Source organism: Geotrypetes seraphini, chromosome 2, assembly GCF_902459505.1.
Source record: "Geotrypetes seraphini chromosome 2, aGeoSer1.1, whole genome shotgun sequence".
NCBI classification, from domain to species: Eukaryota; Metazoa; Chordata; class Amphibia; order Gymnophiona; family Dermophiidae; genus Geotrypetes; species Geotrypetes seraphini.
The window spans coordinates 307818383-307839743 of record NC_047085.1 but is presented as its reverse complement, the minus strand read 5'-3'; the positions used below and the strand labels follow the sequence as shown (position 1 = coordinate 307839743).

The 21361-nt window shown below is 41.5% G+C and overlaps 1 long non-coding RNA gene across 1 annotated transcript; it reads right to left on the bottom strand.

Moving 5' to 3' along the window:
• Positions 1-1349: 1349 nt before the first annotated feature.
• LOC117355052 lies at positions 1350-18365 on the bottom strand. The gene is made up of 3 exons (XR_004538266.1): positions 18288-18365; positions 1655-1738; positions 1350-1559 (listed from the first exon to the last, which is right to left on the bottom strand). It is a non-coding gene; the product is annotated as an uncharacterized LOC117355052 (long non-coding RNA).
• Between the last annotated feature and the right edge of the window lie 2996 nt (positions 18366-21361).

The window sequence follows — 21361 nt, the reverse complement described above, 5'->3', positions numbered from 1 at the left end:
TAAAACCTGGATGTCTCAATCCGTTTTCCTTTTTCTGGAGCCATACGGTAACCCTAATTATAATGCTTTCTTCTACAATGCTGTCTAGTTCATATACTGATAACTTTACATGATAATGTTCGATTAAAATTCATTAGCCAAAAAAAAAAATCATTTCTCATTTTTGCTCTGAGGTTTTCAAGTCATTCTCATGTGTGTGTGTGTGTGTGTGTGGGAGGGGGGGGAGGGGGTGTCCTAATAGGTTTTCAGCCCAACCACAAAGGACTTTTAGAGGACTGTCTGGGCGCCCAGAGGGATTTCCAAAACCTGGTTTGAGAAATCCTGAGCTCGGAGGCTGCGTCTGGAAGCCTTTATGCATGCGCGGCCATCAATATGATGATATCATATGCACACACGCATGCGTGTGATGTCATTGCATCGATGTCCGCACATGTGAAGGCTTCCAAATGTTTATCTCACGCTTTTTTGAATTCCATCACCGTTTTCCTCTCCACCACTTCCCTCGGGAGGGCATTCCAAGCATCTACCACCCTCTCCGTGAAAAATAATTTCCTAACATTGTTCCTGAGTCTTCCTCCCCGCAACCTCAAATTATGGTAAAACTAGAGGGCATAATTTGAGGTTGCGAGATAAAAATAGAGGGTCTCTAATTAGAAAATGAAGGATGTAAATTAAAGAACTAAGGCCGGTACTGGACAGACTTGCACAGTCTGTGTCCCATATGTGGTGATTTGGTGTAAGATAGGCTGGGGAGGGCATCAATGGGAACGCCACTAACTTGGAACATGAGGATGTTACTGGCCAGACTTTATGGTAGATATTCTGCAAACAGGATGGTTGGATAGGCTGGAGTGAGCTTGGATGGCAACTTCAACATTTGGAACCTAGGTCAATACCAAGTGGACTTTACAGTCTATGACCCAGAAATATGAAAGAAGAGACAATCATGTTTTTTTAATGGGTATAATTAATCGGCAGACTGGATGGACCATTCAGGTCTCTTTATCTGCTGTCATTTACTATGTTAAAAGACAGCGATATCTGACTTCAAAGACCTTAAACAGCGCCTCATCTCTGTTTGGGATGAGCTGAAGTAGAGTGACATTACAAAGTCTATAGATCAGTAGCAGCCAAGGCTGAAGGCATGCCTTCATACAAAGAGAGCGCACTTCGAACATATGCTTAATTGAAACATTACTTTTTGACTTTATATTCTTCTGCAAGATACACCATAAAACTTTTTGATGTGTTTTTATTTAGTTCACAATTCATTTTCACAAGGTAGTGTTGTGGCGCGGTGGGAAATATTTACAACATTTTACATCAACTTCATTCAGGACACAGTGCACTCCGACATACCATTCCACCGCCCTCTGTGCATTCATGTCAGCGGGGAAAACCTGGTATTCTATCCTCATAGGTCTAGATCATATTTTGTATATAAATGTCTTTTTAAGGCTTTTATTTGCTTATTCATTTATCAGAATGATTGACTTAACTTTAGCAGTTCATACGGCCGGACCCGACATGTTTCGCTATGGCTTCGTCAGGGATCCGCTCTATAATAAACAGAAAATCTGTCTTAACATTCTTCACAGCTATCATTCATTTTTAAACAACCATGAAATGTTAAATTCAATTTTCAATGTCTTACCACTGCCGCTGTCATCCGACTACCATATTCTTCTTTCTTTAAAATAAGATGGCGACGGCGTGTTAGGGCTCCATTATGAATAGCCTGAAAAATCAACATCAATACCTTAAATATAATTCTACGTTTAACAGGTAACCAATGAAATTTCTGCAAAAGGGGGAAAATGCTCAAATTTGCCATCTCCACAAATCAGCCATGCAGCAACATTATGAACCACCTGCAATACTCTTCACCTAGAGGATACCATCTCCAGGTATACCCCCTCCTTTACAAAGCTGCACTAACATTTTTAGTGCCGGCTGCCGTGGTAATAGCTCCGATTCTCATTTAATTCCTATGAGCATCTGAGCTGTTACCTCGGTGGCCGGCGCTAAAAATGCTAGCGCAGCTTTGTAAACGAGGGGGATAGAGCATCACAATAATCCAGTATCATACTTTGAACCACAATCCAACAATGGCTTCAAGCTGCTTAAAAGATGCAATTGAAAAAAATGAGGGTTTATTAATGTCAAAATCTGGTCTCTCATTGACAAAGTTGAGTCTAATCAAACCTCCAGAACTATGATTTTCCTCTTAACTGGGATTATCACAGCATCCACTTCAACTTCTTCTGGCCATGCAGGATCTTCCACTCTCCCTACCTTTAATACAGTTTTAGCCAGGTTCAGAACCAATTTCCGATGCAATGTTCAAGCATTTACAGTTCTCACAGTGCCAATATATTCTTCAGTTCATTCTGCCAATCAGACATAGGAAAAAAAAGAATTGGATATCATTTGCATATAATCAGTAGCGAACACACAGAGTTTTGGGTTGGTCACCGTTTGCCTTATGACCTAGACCACCGACCACTTTGTAGCTTTCCTCTGGATCAAATCCATCGTATTTTTATCTTTTTGAAGGTGCAATCTCCAGAATTGTACACAATATTCTTAATGTGGTTTCACCAGAATCCTATATGAGGGGCAAAAATTCCTCCTTTTTCCTACTGGCCACTCCTCTCTCTTTACACGAAGGGGTCCTTTTATCAAACTGCGGTACGGGTTTAACGCACATAATACCGCGCGTTAAACCACCTACCGTGCTAGCCGCTAACGCCTGCATTGAGCAGGCGTTAGTTTTATAGCTGGCCGCGGGGGTTAGCACATGATAAAATGTCCGACGCGCTAACCCCGCTAGCACGGCTTGATAAAAGGATCCCTAAGCATCCTTCTAGTTTTCACTGTTGCCTTTTCAACCTGTTTGGTCACCTTAAGAACATAAGAATAGCCTTACTGGCTCAGACCAATGGTCCATCAAGCCCAGTAGCCCATTCTCATGGTGGCCATTCCAGGTCCCTAATAATGCCTCATTCCACCAATGCCTAAGAGTCAGCCTCATTACTGATGTCACAATGGCTTGATTATCCAAGACTTGGCTCACATAAGAATCAGGGTATGAATGGGCAGAGCCACTGATCTTCAAGCCTTGCACTGAAAAATGCTGATGTAGAAGAGCTGAGGTTGAGATAGACATTAAAGGATGACACGGGATTGTTTCCCGCAGTTATCGGCAGGGACAGGAATGGTGATGAATTTTGTCACCGTGTCATTCTCTAGTCTGAAGGTGTTAAGTTTGGCTGTTCAGAGGCCAGAGTAGACAGAATTACAATAGACAGTGCTGGAGGTGTCTGAGGTGTGTATCAAGGTGTGTTGTAATTGAACAGAAAGATACTTGAGTTGTAAAGATTTGGGAGCCTTAAATTATAATGACAATTTAAAAACCTCACAGAAAAAGAATAATATTGAGAGATGGGGATAAGGAGAGAATAAGAGATCTCTGTGGCAGCTGTAACTTATTTTTCAGCTACCAGTCTAGTCATCTCTGAGCTACCACCTCTGGTGGAATAGCAGCGTGACCGAAGCACTGTGGAATAATTAGATCTGAATTGTTATTCAGCTCAAATTTTCCTTTCATGTCTTTCAAGCTCTGTACTTATTAATCTTCCATATTATATGGATTTCTTAATGGGAACAAGGAGAGTTGAGCTGACAAAATTGTCAGGAGATGCAGCTCATAGGATGCTCAAATGATTTTCCTTTTTTTTTTTCTATCAAACTTTGTATTTTACACTAGCTGTCCAAGCGCTTCATTGCATTGCGAACACTTCAAAAATAATTCTCTTCAAACGGTTCTGTTTGATCATGATCATTTTTTTTTTTAATAACGGGGGGAGGGAAACATCTTTTCCTTGTCAGCTGTATAGAGGGTCTTTTCAAGTCATTTCATGAATTGGTTGCAAATTATATTCCGGTTGTTGATGACAACAAATTATAACCCGGCTTTTGTGTGCCGTTTATATGATAAACGCAGGAAAGGTTAGAGACAGCAGACCTTGGAAAAGGTTTGATGAGGCAGCAGTGTTAAAAAGATAGTCAAACAACATATAAACCTGGGATTTTGTTTGACTAAAGATTCACTATAGGCCACATTCACATAAATTAGTGGTTCCCAACCCTGTCCTGGATGACTACCAGCCAGTCAGGTTTTCAAGATAGCCCTAATGAATATGCATTGGGCAGATTTGCATGCCTGCCATCTTCATTATATGCACCGCCTCCACTGTATCCAAAATGATTCTGTGGAATTATTGTGGCTATCCTTAAAACCAGATTGGCTAGGTGTGATATGAGGACTAGGTTGAGAACCCCTACCCTGGAGGAAGGGGAAACGGAAGCAAGTGGCTCGGGGAGGTGAAAAAGGAAAGGAGATTAGAAGGTGTATCAGGGGAGTCCAACCTGCGGCCCAAGGGCCGCATGTATCCCCATGAAGTATTTTGTCGAGGGCGATGCAGTGTTTTCCTCTGCTGTCCCCGGGTGTTTACCGTCTTGCCAGCTCCCTCCTCTGTCTTGCTGCAGCGTTTGCGCGGCCCCAGAAAAATATTTTTCAGCCAATGCAGCCCAGGGAAGCCAAAAGGTTGGACACCCCTGTAGGTGGTGTTGGGTGGAATTTATCAGAATGAGAGCGAGAGTTGGAAAATTGTTTCTGTGTCCCAGTAATAATGTTATCTTTTAATCCCCTGTTTTATAAGATATGTTTTTATTAAATTTATTGTAAACCACCTAGACCAGGGGTCTCAAAGTTCCTCCTTGAGGGCGGCAATCCAGTCGGGTTTTCAGGATTTCCCCAATGAATATGCATGAGATCTATGTGCATGCACTGCTTATGCATATTCATTGGGGAAATCCTGAAAACCCGACTGGATTGCGGCCCTCAAGGAGGGACTTTGAGATCCCTGATCTAGACATAATGATAGGCGGTATAGCACATAAATAATAAACTTGAAACTTGAAGGAAAATACAACTGTACCATTTTATACTCTGGAATATGTCTTAAACTGCTGAGGAAGCTACGACTTTTGGAAAATACAGCAGTCAAGCTAGTTTTCAGGTTTAAAAAAATTTGATAAAGGTACTCCATTGCTGGTTCATCTTCACTGGATGCCTACTCAGGCCTGTATTACTTTTAAATTGACTTGCACAGTTTTTTTTAAACCAAGTAATTATATGGGCCCTGACTGAATATCTGTGACTCCAGAGAGGCTGCCAAAATTCCCGATATTCAATGCTGGTACCCAGCCTAATTCAGGCAGTAGCATCTAGAACTTAGGGTTCCTTTTACGAAGCCGAGTTAGCGGTTTAACGCGTGTAATAGCGCGTGCTAATTTGCCGGCCGTGCTAGCCGCTACCGCCTCCTCTTGAGCAGGCGGTAGCTTTTCGGCTAGCACACACTAAAAAGTTGCATGTGATAAAGCCGCTAGCACGGCTTCGTAAAAGGAGCCCTTAATGGGTTAGGGACGGGTCCCACACACTTGACTTAACAGGAGCACCAGTTTCAGATCACTGTCTTTTTGACATTTCCATCAGTTAAGGCACTACAATTCAGAGGCGTAGCAGCCATGGTATTTTGGATGGGCACACAATTCTACCCCTTCCCATTCTTTTTGCCCAATCGAATCTGATTTTTATATACCGTTATCCACCAAAACTGGGTCCAAAACGGTTTTACAGCAGACAAATTGAATGACTGCACAGCAACAGCCAACATACATACAGTACATGCCAATAATCAATAAAATGAAATCAAGCTAAAAATATCTGTAATAACACAGTTTTTAGACTTTTTAAAAAAAACTTTCATAAGAAAAATTTGATTAGATTGATGAAGGAAGACTATTCCATAGAGCTACAGTTTCATAGACAAATTCAGATTGAAACAAGCCCTTATATTTTGTTCCTCTAAAAGTCTAAAGCAATGATTCTTTAACCTTTTTTGAGTCACGGACCCCTTTAAGAATCTGATGAAACCTATGAACCCCCTTCCCCAGAAATATTTACATAACTCAACTTTGCATGCAATAAATATAATGTACTTTATTTATCGAGATTTGATTGTCTCAAAATATATGACATACACAAAGTATAATTAAACTTTAAAGTAAACAATCTTAAAAAAATCACTTCTTTTTTTATGCAAAAAGTAATGGCCACTCATTATAATTATGAAATACAATCCTCTTGTTTAAATTAAAACAGATCTACTACTACTACATCTACTCTCTCATTATCTGCAAGAAAAATCAACAGTACTGGGCTGTATAGAGAATATAAATGTTAATTTTTATCTGACCCTCATGGACCCATGAAACCCATCCATAGACCCCCCTAGTGATCCATGTAACCCAGGTTAAGAACCCCTGCTCTAAAGGAAGGGAACATCAGAGTCAAAAATATTGTTATCTCATTATCCCTCTTCCAGAAGCAACTTGAACTAATTCCATTATATCTTCTGGAGTTTAACCCTGTAATATTTTGAATACTAAACATGCTAGTTTAAACATAATTTGTGCCTATATCAGTAGCCAATGCACAGTAATCAACAATGGTGTCACATGTTCATATTTTGATTTTTTAAATAACCAATCGTATAGTTGCCCCTACCTCTGCACCTGTACCAGTGACCTCCAACAAATAAAATAAATACCTCAGTTGGTAGGGATCCTTAAGCCTCACCAGCTGGAAGAGATGTTCCAGCAGCCACTGGAATGGTCCACGTACTGCTGCACCAGCCTTTTCCCTCCCACACATGCTCAGTTTTCATACATGGTGGGTGAGGGGGGTAGGCAGTATGACATCAATGCGTGGATAGTGCCACTGGCTGCAGCAAATAAGGGAATGACCTGTTTTGGCCACCGGAAGACCTCTTCTAACTCATGGGGCTTGAGGACTGAGGACAGGGCTAATTTTAGACATGCTGGGGCCCAGGGCAAAAATGAAGGAGGGGGCCCTCAATCTCCTCATCTGCCGTAACCACACACAAAACAAACTTTAAATAAGATGATTTCTTCACACACAAAACACAGATAGACCATCACCAAATACAGAACAAGGGACTGCAAATAGCCAAAGGGAGTCCTGGGCCCAGTCTCCCCCCCCAAAATAAACCATCTCCTTTACTGCCAACTGAAGATCACTTCCTCATTCAGTCTTGCAGCCAGAAATCTCCAAACTCTGCAACCAGCGACAGTGTTCCTGAGCTGCCACCAGCTGCAGTGCTTGGAGAGATTTATTTATTTTAAAATTCATCTCCAACCTAATACCTAGGCGAGTTTCAAATAACACACATAAAATCCATTTATATCATAAAAGTATCAACCAACATTATCAGCAGCCTGAAATATCATTTTTTTAAAAACACCCTGAATTTCTTAATCACAAAGAACTTGCTTTTATCAATTTATGAAACTGGTCACTATCTTTACATAATCTCAAAGTTTCTGGTAACGTATTCCACATTCTCATTGCAGCCACTGAAAGAGCTGATCAACAAGTTGCTACATATCGTACAGTATCAATCTTCAAACTCAGCAGTTTCTGATCTCAGTTTCTTCCTAGGTAAATAAATAGCCAGTGCTTGTTGTAAATATGATGGTGCTCGACCATAGAAGTCCCGAAGAACCATTAACATTGCTTTATACTGGACTCTCCATCCTACTGACAGTCAGTGAAGCTGTTTCAGAATTGGAGTCATTGAAAAACACTTATTCACTCCCACCAAAACTCTTGCCTCTGCCCTTTGAATTATTTGTAACGCTTGTAATCTATATTTTGCAGTTCCTAAGACACTCCGAAAATCACTCATAGATACTGAAGACTTTAATTTCCTCAACACACGCAATCGAAAGAATGGTTATTTCACAACTTGTGTTTCTTGAACTCTGCATTGCCAGCTGGCAATCCAAAAAAGCTCTCAACAAACATATTTCCTTTTTTTACAGAGACCTTCTATGACCCTGAAAGAACTTCAATAGGCTGGCATACCAGTTCCTTTCTTCCCAATATCAACACCTCTGTCTTTGATTATTTTCAATAGACCTAATTTGGCTGCCTGACTAAAGAGAGGGATCTTCAGGTGGTGGGTTTTGGGGATCCCTGCCAGATCAGGTATTTATATTTTGTATTTGAGCAGGGGGCATGGAGACAATTTGGTGCCCACACACTTTGGGCTCAGCCTCCCTCCCAATCAGCTGCCTGGCTATGCCACTGAACAATGCAAAGCTAATATATTCTAGCTAATAAATTCCAAAATAAAATACCTTTTTTTCTACCATTGTTTTCTAGACATTTTTTTTTCTCATCATGTTACTCCAAGTTTGTCTTTTCTGTTTTTCTGTGTCTTCTGCTAATTCTCTTTCCAGTGGCTACTATTTGGCTTTTCTCATCTCTCCTGCCTTGTTTCATTTGCTCACTACAACTGTCTCTGATATAATTATCATTCCCTTTTAGTTCTTTCCTCCTTTTTTTTTCTTTTCTGCCTCTGTCCACTCAAATGTCACTCTTTATTTTTTCCTTTACAACTTTCTATCTCTAATTTCTCATTTTACACCTTCCCCAGCCTCCTATTCTCTGCTAAATTTCATCTGCACCTCATTACCACATTTCTATTTCTGTATTCTCAATATTCCTCCCACTCTTCTCTTGCCATCCCTCCCCTTGATCTCTCCCACATGATCTCTCCCACATTTCCTGTATTTCCCATACCTCCACTCTTGTAGCTCAGCATCTCCTCTCCCTCTCCTCTCCTTTTATGATCTCATATCAACCTGTCCCTTTTCCTCCACCATTTTCTGGCCCATCTCTCTTCCCCCTCACTCCTCCCCTCTGTGGTCCATCTCTCCTCCCCTCCATAGTCCAACATCTCTTCTCTTTCTCCCCCCATCTAATTCTGCTCCCTCTCTTTCCTGCTGTTCTTCCTTACTCCTGCCCCATTATCTAACATCTTTCCCTCCTTTCCCAAGTCCAGCATTTCTATCTCTCTCATCCCTCCTTCCCTCTCATTGTCCACCAGTTCTCCCTCCATCATTCCCATCCCTGAGACCAATATTGTTTTTGCTTCTTAACTGTGCTTTCATCCCTCCCTGCGTCCAATATCTCTCCCTCCCTCCCATTGCCTACCATCTCTCTCTCTCTCTCATCCCCTCTCCCTCCCATTTTTGGGCCGATAATTTGTTTCTCTAGGCCCCTCCCCCCCAGCTTTGGTCCAGCATGCCCCCCCTCTCTCTCATCCTCTCTCCCCCTACACAACTAAATTAGAAAGGCTCCAGGGGGCCCTGGGGCCCAGTATCTCCTATCTTTTCTTCAGCATAGCCCAACGTTCCCCTTCTTTCCCCCTCACCTTCCAGTGTACAAAATCTATTTCCTGTGACAGCAATTCTGAATAGCTGCCTTGAATATTTCTCTCTGCTGTGTTCTGCCCCTCCCCCCAATGCAAAATGCAAATGTGTCAGAGGGGAAGTTTCCGGGTCAGTCACCGGCAGTGTGCAAGAATTGCTGCTGGCGGCCTGTGGCTGCTGAATGTGTGGTCCTGAGCCCAGACTAGGTGGGCCAGGCCCATCTAGACCCGCTTGTAGCTATGCCCCTGATCTACAGTATTCTACAATACTGTGTGCAATTTTCTGGAAGTCCCTAATCCATCCATGCATTTAGATGCTATCCTATAACTGGGCACATAAGAGTATTTCTGTGCTGATCTGCCATTTCAGCCCCATCTTGGCACCTTGCATCCATTAGAATGCATTTCCATGCTGAAAGGGGGGTGCGGAATTAAAGCCTTTTGATGGCATTTATAGAATTCCCTAGTTAGTGATCTGTAAGTTACATGCATGACTCCCATACATTCATACTCTGCCAATACGTTCAACCATCTGACAAATACACGCTTTGCTAAGTTGTGCGTACTTACTGAATAGTGCTTAGGCAGATTTTTGGCATGTATGCGGATATACTTTTTTATTACTATTATATTTATTTGTTACATAACATAACAAGAAGTTAAAAAAGAAAATAATCAAGAAAAAGAATCTCAGACAACATCTCAATAAAATCTAGCCCACATTAATGGGACTGTCTCATGTCCTAAGGGTATTAGAAAAAGAAGAAAAAAAAAGGAAAATTTTCAACCATTTTTATTCATATTTATCATCAACCACTTTACATTATTTCCTGAAACTGTCTGAAACATAGTTTTGTCTTGAAGAAATATTTCTATATGATATAGGTCCACAAAAGTATATTTATTATTTCCCTATGAAGTATGCTGATATTCTAATCATTTACATACACATTTGGCACATAAATATTAGTGCCCATTGCATAGAATTGCCCAATTAAAGCAGAACCTTATAGAGGGGGGAAAAACAGCTTAGAGCACATATCCATTTCATATTGTCTTGTCACAGTATAGATAGGGCTGTTTTTGACTGCTTTGGAGTTTTCCTAATGACTCAGCTTTTTAATTTAAAACAGAGGCAGTGAGCTGATTGACTGTGCTTTCATGAAAACAGTAAGTTGGTTGTTTGACCTCTAGTATACAGTAAGTTGAAAAAATAGGCTCTGATCTGTCTGGGGAAAGGTTTTCCTGACAAAGGTAGATGTCTTTTATGTCCATCATATGCCATTTGAAATTGTTTGGGGTGTTTTTTACTCATCGGTTCTTTAAAAGTAAACTGTAGTCTTTACTAGGCAATATTCAGCCTGTAGCACCAGTGACTTTTAAATGTTTTCCACTATGGGCTAATTTAGTCCCAGGTATTTAGTGCTAGGCCATATCCTGGCCTACTGGCACTGAACATCCAAGCCTTGGGCAGCTGCCAGACGTTATCGGGGTACTGCTGATATTCAGAACTGCTATTCAGTACCCAGGTACCAACATGAAATATTAGGGCTACCAGATGTCTTTTTAGAGGACTTTCTGGGTTCCTGGACAGAATTTCCAAAACCCAGTAGTTTATCCATGTTTTGGAAAGCCCTGAGCGTGGATAGTGTCACATGCATCCGCCCATACTGAATGCCCTCCTGACACGGCCTGGAAGTTGGGAAAAAAGAGATGAAGCTTTTTTGGGGGTGGGGCTGTAGATGGAGGTGGAACATGCCAGTGCTAGGGCAGAATGGGGCGGGGCCACGTGCCCGGGTTTGTCTGTTAAATTTGGTAACCCTACCACATATCAGCAGTGTCTGGATAACTTCTGTTTTCTACCCTTGTACTAATTGGATAGCGGCATGGTGGTCAGACATGATACTGAGTAACACTATCCAGTTAGGCTCCACCAGATATCATGTTGGAACATGGTCAGCTAAATATTGACCTTTTACATTTTATATTCAAATAATATAGTGATTTTTCTTAATTAGTTTGAGAGTCTGAGCCTTAAGGTGGGAAAACATAAGGAGTGTATGGCACAGAGAGTGGTTAGAGCTACAGCCTCAGCACCTTGAGGTTGTGGGTTCAAATCCCATGCTGCTCCCTCTGACCCTGAGTAAGCCACTTAATCCCCCATTGCCCCAGGTACATTAGATAGAATGTGAGCCCACCAGGAGAGATAGGGAAAAATGCTTGAGTACCTGAATGTAAACCACATGGAGGGGCATAGATCCAGCATATTTTTTTTTCCGAAAATCATCCAACTATGCATCCAGCCGTCTGATCATCCAGACTGCTAAGTCGTCCATCTTTATACCAAATTTCGACCAAAAATTTGTCCAACTCAAAAACGCCTAGAAAAAGACCTTTTGGGTGTGGGAGGGGCCAGAAAAGTAAGGGACTGGACACCCAGACATGGGCACCAGAGTAGTGGGGTGCCTTATAGGGCACTGCTGTGAACTTCACAAAAAGGGTGCCACATAAACATCTCACTACAGCTCCCTTATGGTGAGCCCCCCAAAACACCCCCAGAATTTTCTAGACCCACCTATCTACTACCCCAATACCCCTTATGGCTGCAGGAGACACTTATATGGCAGTACAAAAGGGTTTGGGGTTTTTTTTGGGGGGTGCACATGTTTCTCCATGAATGCAGTGATTAGAGTGGCTTATGGGCCTGGGTCCTCCTCTCCATGATTCACTAACCCACCCCCAAGAACACTTAAGCCACCTCTGTGCAGCTCTACTAGGCTTTCCTATGCCAGGTTGCCAGGTGCTGATGTTCTGGAAGGTTTTTATGGGGGTGGGGGTGGAGGGGTCAGTGATCACTGGGGCTGTGTGTGGGGGTCTGTACTTTGTGTCTGCAGTGCTTATCTGGTCACTTTGGGTACCTTTTGTGGACTTAGACCTGATTTTAGATGGCCTAAGTCACAACGTCCAAGTTTCGTCTACTCTAGGCAGTGTTGTAAAACCTTCAGTTATACATGCAGTACAACTAAGTCTAGGACGGACCACATCTCGCCCAAATCCCGCACCCACCACTCTTCCTAAAATGCCCCTTTTAGCTCTGGTTGTTCAGCAGCACTCTGAAGGCCTAAGTCGTTTTTAAATACGTCTAAAACCCTGTTCGATTATCGGCACTTGGACGACTTTTGTTACTGATTATCCAAGTGCCGATTTAGGGCGGTTTTTAGACATTTTTCTGTTTCGATTATGAGCCCCTTAGTCTATAAGTGGTATATAAATACTAAAATAAATATAAAACAGTTTCATAACAGCAAAAATCATTTTCTAACATAGTCTTATACAGAGACAAGAGGTGAATGAAGGTGAAAAGAGACAGATTGAAAAGTAACCTGAGGAAAGATTGTAAGCTCTTTCGAGCAGGGACTGTTTTCTTACTCTTTGTGACTCTGTACAGCGCTACATGCATCTGGTAGCGCTATAGAAATAATTAATCATAGTAGTAGTAGGAAAGCATGGGAAATATGTGGAACAGCCTTCCGGTGGAGGTGGTGGAGGAAAAGACCATATCTGAATTGAGCAAAGTTTAGATCAAGTACCTAGGACCTTGAAGAGATAGTAGATGGTGGGCAGACTGGATGGGCCATATGCTCTTTATCTGCATTATTTTTTTCTCTGTTGCTTTATATAGCTATGCAGATAGCAGCTGAAAATTTCTAAGTATAGAATTAGTTGGAACATCCATGCTCCTCCCACATATTGGCTGCGGTTTCTCATCTAAGTGCTTTTGAATATCTAGCCCTGTGAAGGAAGAAGTAAATTCGCAACCTTAGAATTACAAGGTTCTAAGTGACAATTTTCAGTATTTTTAACTCCAATGACTTCCGGGTTCTATCTGACATGTAGATGTTACAACACTCATGAGGATTTTGAGAAACTCTGTTCTGGTGTTAAATTAATAAATGAATCTGCACATGTCATTGAACACCCAATTGCCCCACAAATTCCTGAGAATGGCTTTTGGTACAATTAGAACCCTGTAATTCTAAGGTCACGAACTGTATATATTTTTTTTACCTTCACCTATTAATAAATTATATTTGTAATCATACCATTGGAATGATTTGTCTTTTTGGAGGTGAACTGTGTAACATGATACTGAGAGACACTGATAACTGAGAGAAGTAAAAATTGTCTCTCAAGGTAGGATCTTAAGAGCCTACTTGCTCCCCTTCCACTCAGGATCACACAGACAAAAATAACTTTTTCTTCTACAGTTCCTAGAGCCCCTCCCCCTCTCCCGAGAACAAAGAGCCCACCGAGTGCTTACTACAAGAAAAACAAGTTTAGCAATGAAAACTTAAAACATGGGAGGTATAAGAAGCTTTAGAACCTTGGTTAAGATCTCAGGATATCCACACTGAATATGTGTGAGATAGATTTCCATATGCCACCTTCTTGGTATGCAAATTTATCTCATGCATAAGACATCATTTTTTATCCCTTTCATACAGCTGAATATTGAATGGACTGTAGTGGAGATAAATGATTCAATAGGAGACCTTAAGGAGAAGGTTATGATAAGTAGATAATGATTTCACTAATTATTCAGAGAGGAAGGGATGGATGTTTGTGATGTTATTGAGAAAGAAACCTATTTTAGCGAGGCTTTGGATTTGTATAGAGCTCGGGTGTGCAGGAAAAAAAAAATCACTTTGCTTAGTTTCCTGTGTCATTTGCAGGGTTTTAGTTTCTAGTTTATTTTGTCAAATAGTGTCCACCATTTTCTGAGGGCTGATTTTTCAAATTTCTCCTGGTCATTTTTGGGTTTTAATCACATGAAACAACGTGGATTATATCATTGACATGTCCATGTTGTTGCACCACTCCATCACGTAATTTCTAATGGCAGTGAAAAAGCCTGACATTTTGGGGGTTTACCTGTCTTTTGCCATGCACATCCATAGTGCCAAGTAAGAGAGCAAGAAACTGAACATGACCTCGAGGATGAATGGTTTGGGAACAGAGAGATACCAGTGTTATCCACAGAGGGTTAAGCAAATGGGAGCTTTTCAGGAAAGATATAAAAGTTCTGTTTTTTCCATTTTAAGTTTAGGGTACTAATGGATGATCCAGGTGACAGTATTGATCATGTAGGCAGGGCCCTAGGCACCCAAATACATAAGGCTTCCTGGACCTGCCCCTTTCTCACCCCTGCCCTCTCATGGCCTCTGCCCCACCCCATGCCACTCCTCCTGCGAGAGTGTACCTCCAGGCCCAGCTCCAGAAGACCAAGTAGCATCTTCTCCTTCCTTCTTCATTATTTAGTGCAGCCAAACTTGCAGTCTTCAAAAGACCGCGGGCAGCAATTCCTACACATTGACCCGGAAGCCTTCCCTCTGATGCAAAATCCTACTGCCTTTCGAAAACTGTGAGTTCAGCTGCACTGAACAATGAAGAAGGATGGAGAAGGTGCTACTTGGACTTCTGGAGTCGGGCATGGTGGTAGGTACATTGACATCATCAGAGTAGTAAGTGTTCGGGGCTCCCCTGAACTCTTCAGGCCCGAGTGGGAACTACTTGGCATACCCTTTAATCCTGCCCTGCATGTAGGCTGAGATTTTGGGCTAGAATCTAGGTGAAAGTTCTGGAGTGAAGACATTGATCAATCACTAACATAATTAATTCCAATATTGGGCTTAAGCACTGTGGCAAAAGAGTTTAAGTTTTTGATCAAAATATCATCAAGTGACATCTTTGGAATGAATAATGACAATTGCAATGCTCCAGTCTTATGTGCTCAGGTTTTCTTTTCACTTCATGGGGAGCATGTGGCGCAGTGGTTAAAGTTAAAGCTACAGCCTCAGCACCCTGGGGTTGTGGGTTCAAACCCACGCTGCTCCTTGTGACCCTGGGCAAGTCACTTAATCCCCCCATTGCCCCAGGTACATTATGTAGATTGTGAGCCCGCTGGGACAGACAGGAAAAAATGCTTGAGTACCTGAATGAATTAATGTAAACCATTCTGAGCTCCCTTGGGAGAATGGTATAGAAAACTAAATAAATAAATTCTTGTTTGTAGACCTTACACACTTTTATATTATTTTGCCAGACTGTTTTTTTTTCTGTCTCTTTTTCTATTATACCCTCCAGTACTAGATGGGCCAATTTGCCACCAGGTCCTCTTAAATACATGATGGGTCCGAAACATCCTTCAGAAAATTTAAAGTCAAACTTAGGCCCCATTTTGTGGTGAAGTATTTTTTAATGACATTACTTTCCAAGGAGGAGAGGTATTCAGCGTATTTTTTTGTTTAGAATGGGGAGAAGTCTTCTTGGTATGATTGTTGACTTTCTCTAAACTGATGGCGTTCCTTTCTTAAATTCTACTTCTGTTTTTATAATGTACATCATTTTGATTTATGCATTAAAAAAGTGATTAAGCAAATGGTAATAAACATAAGTATATACATGATGAACAGCAAATCTCATATTTCCTTTGCTATGCCTTCTACCAGAGGTCTTCCACCTCTCCTCACCCCTTACACTCTCTCATTTTAAATTATTTCTTTTCAGTGAATCTTCATACGACCATATTTCCAATGTATGTGTTTTCTTCATAGTCTTTCCACTGTAAGCCCATCTTTCATTTCCTTAATGTACCAGTGAGAAACTCTTGACTTCAGTCAAAAAATTCTCCGAGAATCTTGGAGAGAGCGGGAGCCTTGAGCATGCGCAGATGTTTAAGGCCCAGCCCAGCAGAGATCAGCGGCAGGATCTTCTGCTGGTGCCAGATTGCGGTAAGGGTTTGGGTGGGTGGGCGATGCCGGTTCTTGGCGGGGGGGGAGATGCTGGTTCTCAGGGGTGGGGTGGAAGTGCACCAGAGGCCTCGGGGGTGGGGGAGTCTTTTTGGGAATGTAATGTGGTGGGATCGGGTGGAAGCGTGCAGCACCGGTGGCCTCGTGGGACACGGGGAGGGAGGAGGGGTGTCTGTGGAACGAATCAAGCGAGTTCCCCTTACTTTCTATGGGGAAACTCGCTTTGATATAAGAGCACTTTGGTTTAGAAGCACGCTTCTGGAACGAATTATGCTCGCAAACCAAAGTTCCACTGTATGTACTTACATAAAAGTTTGTGTACTGAAAATACTGCTAAAATAGATGCTTGTTCATATGGAGGTTTACAAATGCTTGTTTATTTTGTAATGGCCATAAACATCTAGGGCAGTGTTTTTCAACCTTTTTACACCTATGGACTGGCAGAAATAAAAGAATTATTCTGTGGACCGGCATCGGTCCGTGGACCAGCGGTTGAAGAACACTGGGCTAAGTTGTGGGCCAGACCCTGCCCATCTCTACCCAATCTCCACCCCAGACACTGCCCCCATAATAGTACTAATTGCAGCTTGCACGACCCGTGCCTCATCTGGAAGCCTTCCCTCTGACGTTACAACGTCAGAGAGAAGGCTTCCGGTTCAGGCGCAGGATACCCGTAGAAGCCACTGCCCGTGGCTTTGTGCTCTGAATCAGTGAGGAAGAGGGAGCTGGCTCGAAGATAACGCCGCATCGATCGCACCGTGGACCGGCGGTTGAAGAACACTGTTTTGGGCCTGATGCACGTGCTGGCCCTGTGGACCGGTAGGAAATTTCTATAGACCGGCACTGGTCCATGGACCGGTGGTTGAAGAACACTGGTCTAGGGAACATCCATTTCCCATGAAGACCAAATGCAAGACTGGTGCTTGAGGTTTTGGTACTCGGCTGATAAGAACACTTCTTTGGAAAGCTGACACTGAGAGGAGTAGAAACTGGTCTGTCAGATTCCGATAAGCAGTACATCCTTCAGTCCAGGCTAGAGGTTCCCAACCCAGTCCTTGGGACACACCTAGCTGATCAGGTTTTCAGGATACCCGCAACAAATATGCATCAGATAAATTTGCAAGCCCTACCTCAATTCTATGCAAATCTATTTTATGTGTATTCATTATGGGTATCCTGAAAACCTTGGATGAATCTTTTCATAAAAGCAGTTAATAAATCCCAATAAATAAATATTTTAATATCCTCTTCATGTTTTCTGCAGATTTCCTTCACAATAGTGTCAGAAGTAAAGAAAGCAAGCCCCCTGAGATAACAAAACAGCCTGGAATGGAGGCCCCTGGGACCATTAACTATGGCTTCAGCTACATTTTATAGGATAACCGATCCGCTGTACAGATTTTAAAACAATCTTTGGCAAGAAGCTAATATAGTTCAATCCAACTGAGAATGGGTTGGGCTAAGCAGTTACTCCCTTCATATATAATTAGCACTTGCCAACCGAGTTTAGACACTGCATCATTAAAATACACTAATGCTATAAAAATATATAAAGGTATCTTTGTTTAATGCATTTATGTTTAATCTGTTCCTGCTGCTGAACAGAAAACAAATGGCATATCCTCCATTTCAGAAGACATCTTTCAAAATTGCCTCTGCAATTTATTCTTGTTAGCCAAAGTAATGCATAGCATTCATGACACATAATTTGCTTTATTATTCAAAGCAGTGTGGCATACTCATGAAATCCCAGCCTTCAAGTATTCTGTATCGAGTCTTTTGCAGTCTACTTCAAGCAGGCTGAGAAAATCCTGGCCTTGGTCTGTCATGACAGACCCCCCTGGAAATGTATCCTATTATATTAAAAAATCTCATTAAAGTGTCATTTATGCAGGAATAATGAGGTACATTAGACTGGCTAGCTGGTACTTTTTTCCGCTGTTATCTGTTATCACAATTTTATCCATGTCCTTCTTTCTTCCTCAGATAGGAACACATGGGCTCCAAAATACTGTGTCATACTAAGCCCTAGATTCACTAAGCCCACCGATCAAGCTCCGACCACATAGTGACCCCTTTGTGACCCGATTTCCCTCCAACCCGATTCACTAACCTCTATCCCGATCATCCTCCGATCAGCGCATGTAAATGAGGGGGAACGACATTCAAATGTTGGCAGGCAGCAATTCACTAAAAAAAAATGAGGGACACTGAGTGGGTTGACTGATCCAAAAATAAGTGACTGCTGAGGACCAGTCGCTCAGGTCCTTTCTGACTACCCTGCCTTCTGCCCCGATCCTGCTTCTCTGCCTGCCCCGATCTCTTCCTCTCTGCCCCTTCTCTCCTGCCGTTCCTCGCAGCACAAGCCCATGGTTTAACCTGCAGGTATAAAGAGGGTTAAAACCATGGGCTCGCGAAGTAAAAAAAAAAAAAAAAAAGTAATGTTCCTCCTGACACACATAACAAAAAGAGTTTCAAGTGCGGTGAGCATGTACAGACCATCTACAGGCAAAGTGGATGGTCTGTGCATGCGTCAGGATTGCTGGAGAACGATCTGGGTGGTCGGTTGGGAGCGTGATTCCAAACGCCCTCATTTGCATGAGGGTGCTTCGTGAATCAGCCCCTCCGGCCTTGGATTGGATCGGATCGCTCACGGATCGGATCCAATCCGCGGCCTTAGTGAATCTAGCCCCAAGCCCCTACAGATAAGATTAAAAGAAAAGATATCATGTGAGGCTGATATTTTAAAGAGTAAACTTAGCTTTGAAAGTAGTGACTGGTTCTGACGTGCCACGTTTCGTTGCTGCGTCAGGGAACTGACAAAACAGCTAGATTTGAAGCTGGAGGTGAAGTCACATTAAATTTAAACGCTGGATCACGTAGCTACTCAGAAAATACTTCTTCTTAAAATACTTCTTGGTTCGAGTTTCTTAAGAAGAAGTATTTTCTGAGTAGCTAAGTGATCCAGCGTTTAAATTTAATGTGACTTCACCTCCAGCTTCAAATCTAGCTGTTTTGTCGGTTCCCTGATGCAGCAACGAAACGTGGCACGTCGGAACCAGTCACTACTTTCAAAGCTAAGTTTACTCTTTAAAAATATTAAACCTTTGAAATGATAGTGTCAGCATAGCTGTTTAAGCTAGCACTCAATTTATTGAAAAAGTTTATACTTCAGAGTGAGTTCATTTTGAACACTGCAATGATTGGGTGGTGAGGCGGAGAAATCAGCCTTCATGTCTCTGAGCAGAGTTCGAAGAAAAGATTTGTAAACAAATGATTATCTTTTGGATTAGTTGTGTAGGCCGTGGCATTGAATATTGTCAGTGCTTGCATCACGCCCAACTCCATCCCTGTATTCATCTAGCATTAGAAACACAAAAAGTGGAGTCTCAGCAGTATTTCAACGGTGGTAGTCGAGAGGACTAAAAAGTCTGTGAAAACACTCTCTGTCTTGTGGTCTTTGTTCTTATTAATTAACACTTCATTGACGTGACCCTTTATTAATGTTGCCCGACATATTCGAGTCATCCATTTTTCCTCCTTTTGGGGGAAAAATGGGGGGTCTGGACTTATATTTGGGTCAGCTTATATTCAAGTATATACAGTATATAAGTTTAGGTGAATTTTCAGAAGAAATCTTAGACTCCTGTGTTGATCAAAAATAGTACAAAGTTACGATCTTTACCTAGAAGCATAAATTTAAGAGCTCAGCTGTTTTTGAATATTGGGCTCAATTATCGGTCCTGCCTACCTCTACTATGTTAGAAAACCCCCCTAACAGCTTAAAAAGAAATACAAACCCCCCCCCAAGAAAACCCCCAATCCTAAACAACTGGCATAAAGCCTATCAAAATTCAAAACAAATGTTTACAAAGTCTATAAGATATCATATATGGTGAAGTCACGCAGGAGTAAGCAAATAAGAGCCCATCCAATGTTCAAACAACTTCTTAGGGGGGTCTTTTACTAAGGCATGCTAGCTGATTTAGTGCATGCTAAATGCTAATACGCCCATTATATTCTATGTACGTGTTAGCATTTAGGCCCTGATTCTGCAAAACGCGTCTAAAGTTAGGTGTCCTTTGTAGAATCATGCTCAGCGACATTCAGCACTGTTTAGGTGTCTAACTTTTTAGGCATCCTGTAGAGAAACAGGTTTTAGGTGAGATTTAGACGTCCAAACAATGTCCTTAATGTTATAATATTTTATTATTATGTTATGAGAATGGTGATTTTAGACTGTTTTTCTTTATAATTGTAATACTGGGAGTTGGATCTGTTTAATGCTTTTATTTCTTTTCCATCAGACAGAGTGACTGGGATTCAAACCAGCAACATTAGGGTAGAAGGCTGTAGGTTTAACCAGTGTGCTACATAGCAATTGTAAAACTAGGTCTTCTAGGCATTGTAAGGAAGTCTACTTTTGACCATAGTTAAGGCTTCAGATAGACCTGAGATCTAAGGATGGAACTTAGGCACAGTTTGGATGTCCTTAATGCGATCTGCTAAATAACTCTCTGGGTTTTTATTTTTGCATTATTAAGCTCAAAATACATTTAATAAGCCACTACATAAACAGGGCACATCAATACAAAGATATTGCATGCAAAACCTTCTATTTTTCTGGGCAAACAGTAATGCTATTTGCTAATTAGAGGGAAAGATCCATTAACTAAAGCACAGCACATGAAAAAAACAGCTTTATGTTTCTTGCTAAAAAGCTACTCTCTTTTTCACATTAAAGATTGCTCCAATGAGGACATTCTTGAAACAGGTGGATTCAGCAAATAAAGCACATGACAAAAATATATAGATTGCATACATAACTTCATTTGCAAAAGGTTACAAACAGAAAAAAACAGATAAACTAAACTAAACCTTAAGTTTGTATACCGCATCATCTCCATAAAGATAGAGCTCGACACGGTTTACAGGTAATTCAATAAATGAGGGAAGGACATAATAAGAAATTAGAGGTTAGGAAGAGGATAGCTAGCTTTACATTTTAAATAGATAGATTTACGTTTTGGAGAAAAGCCAGGTTTTCAAATGCTATCGGAAAAATTGGAATGAGCCTAGGTTCCGCAGCAGGGCAGGGAGGTTATTCCAAAGCTCAGTGAATTTGAAGAAAAGGGATTTCCCTAATTTACCTGCATACATGACACCTTTTAATGAGGGGAAAGATAG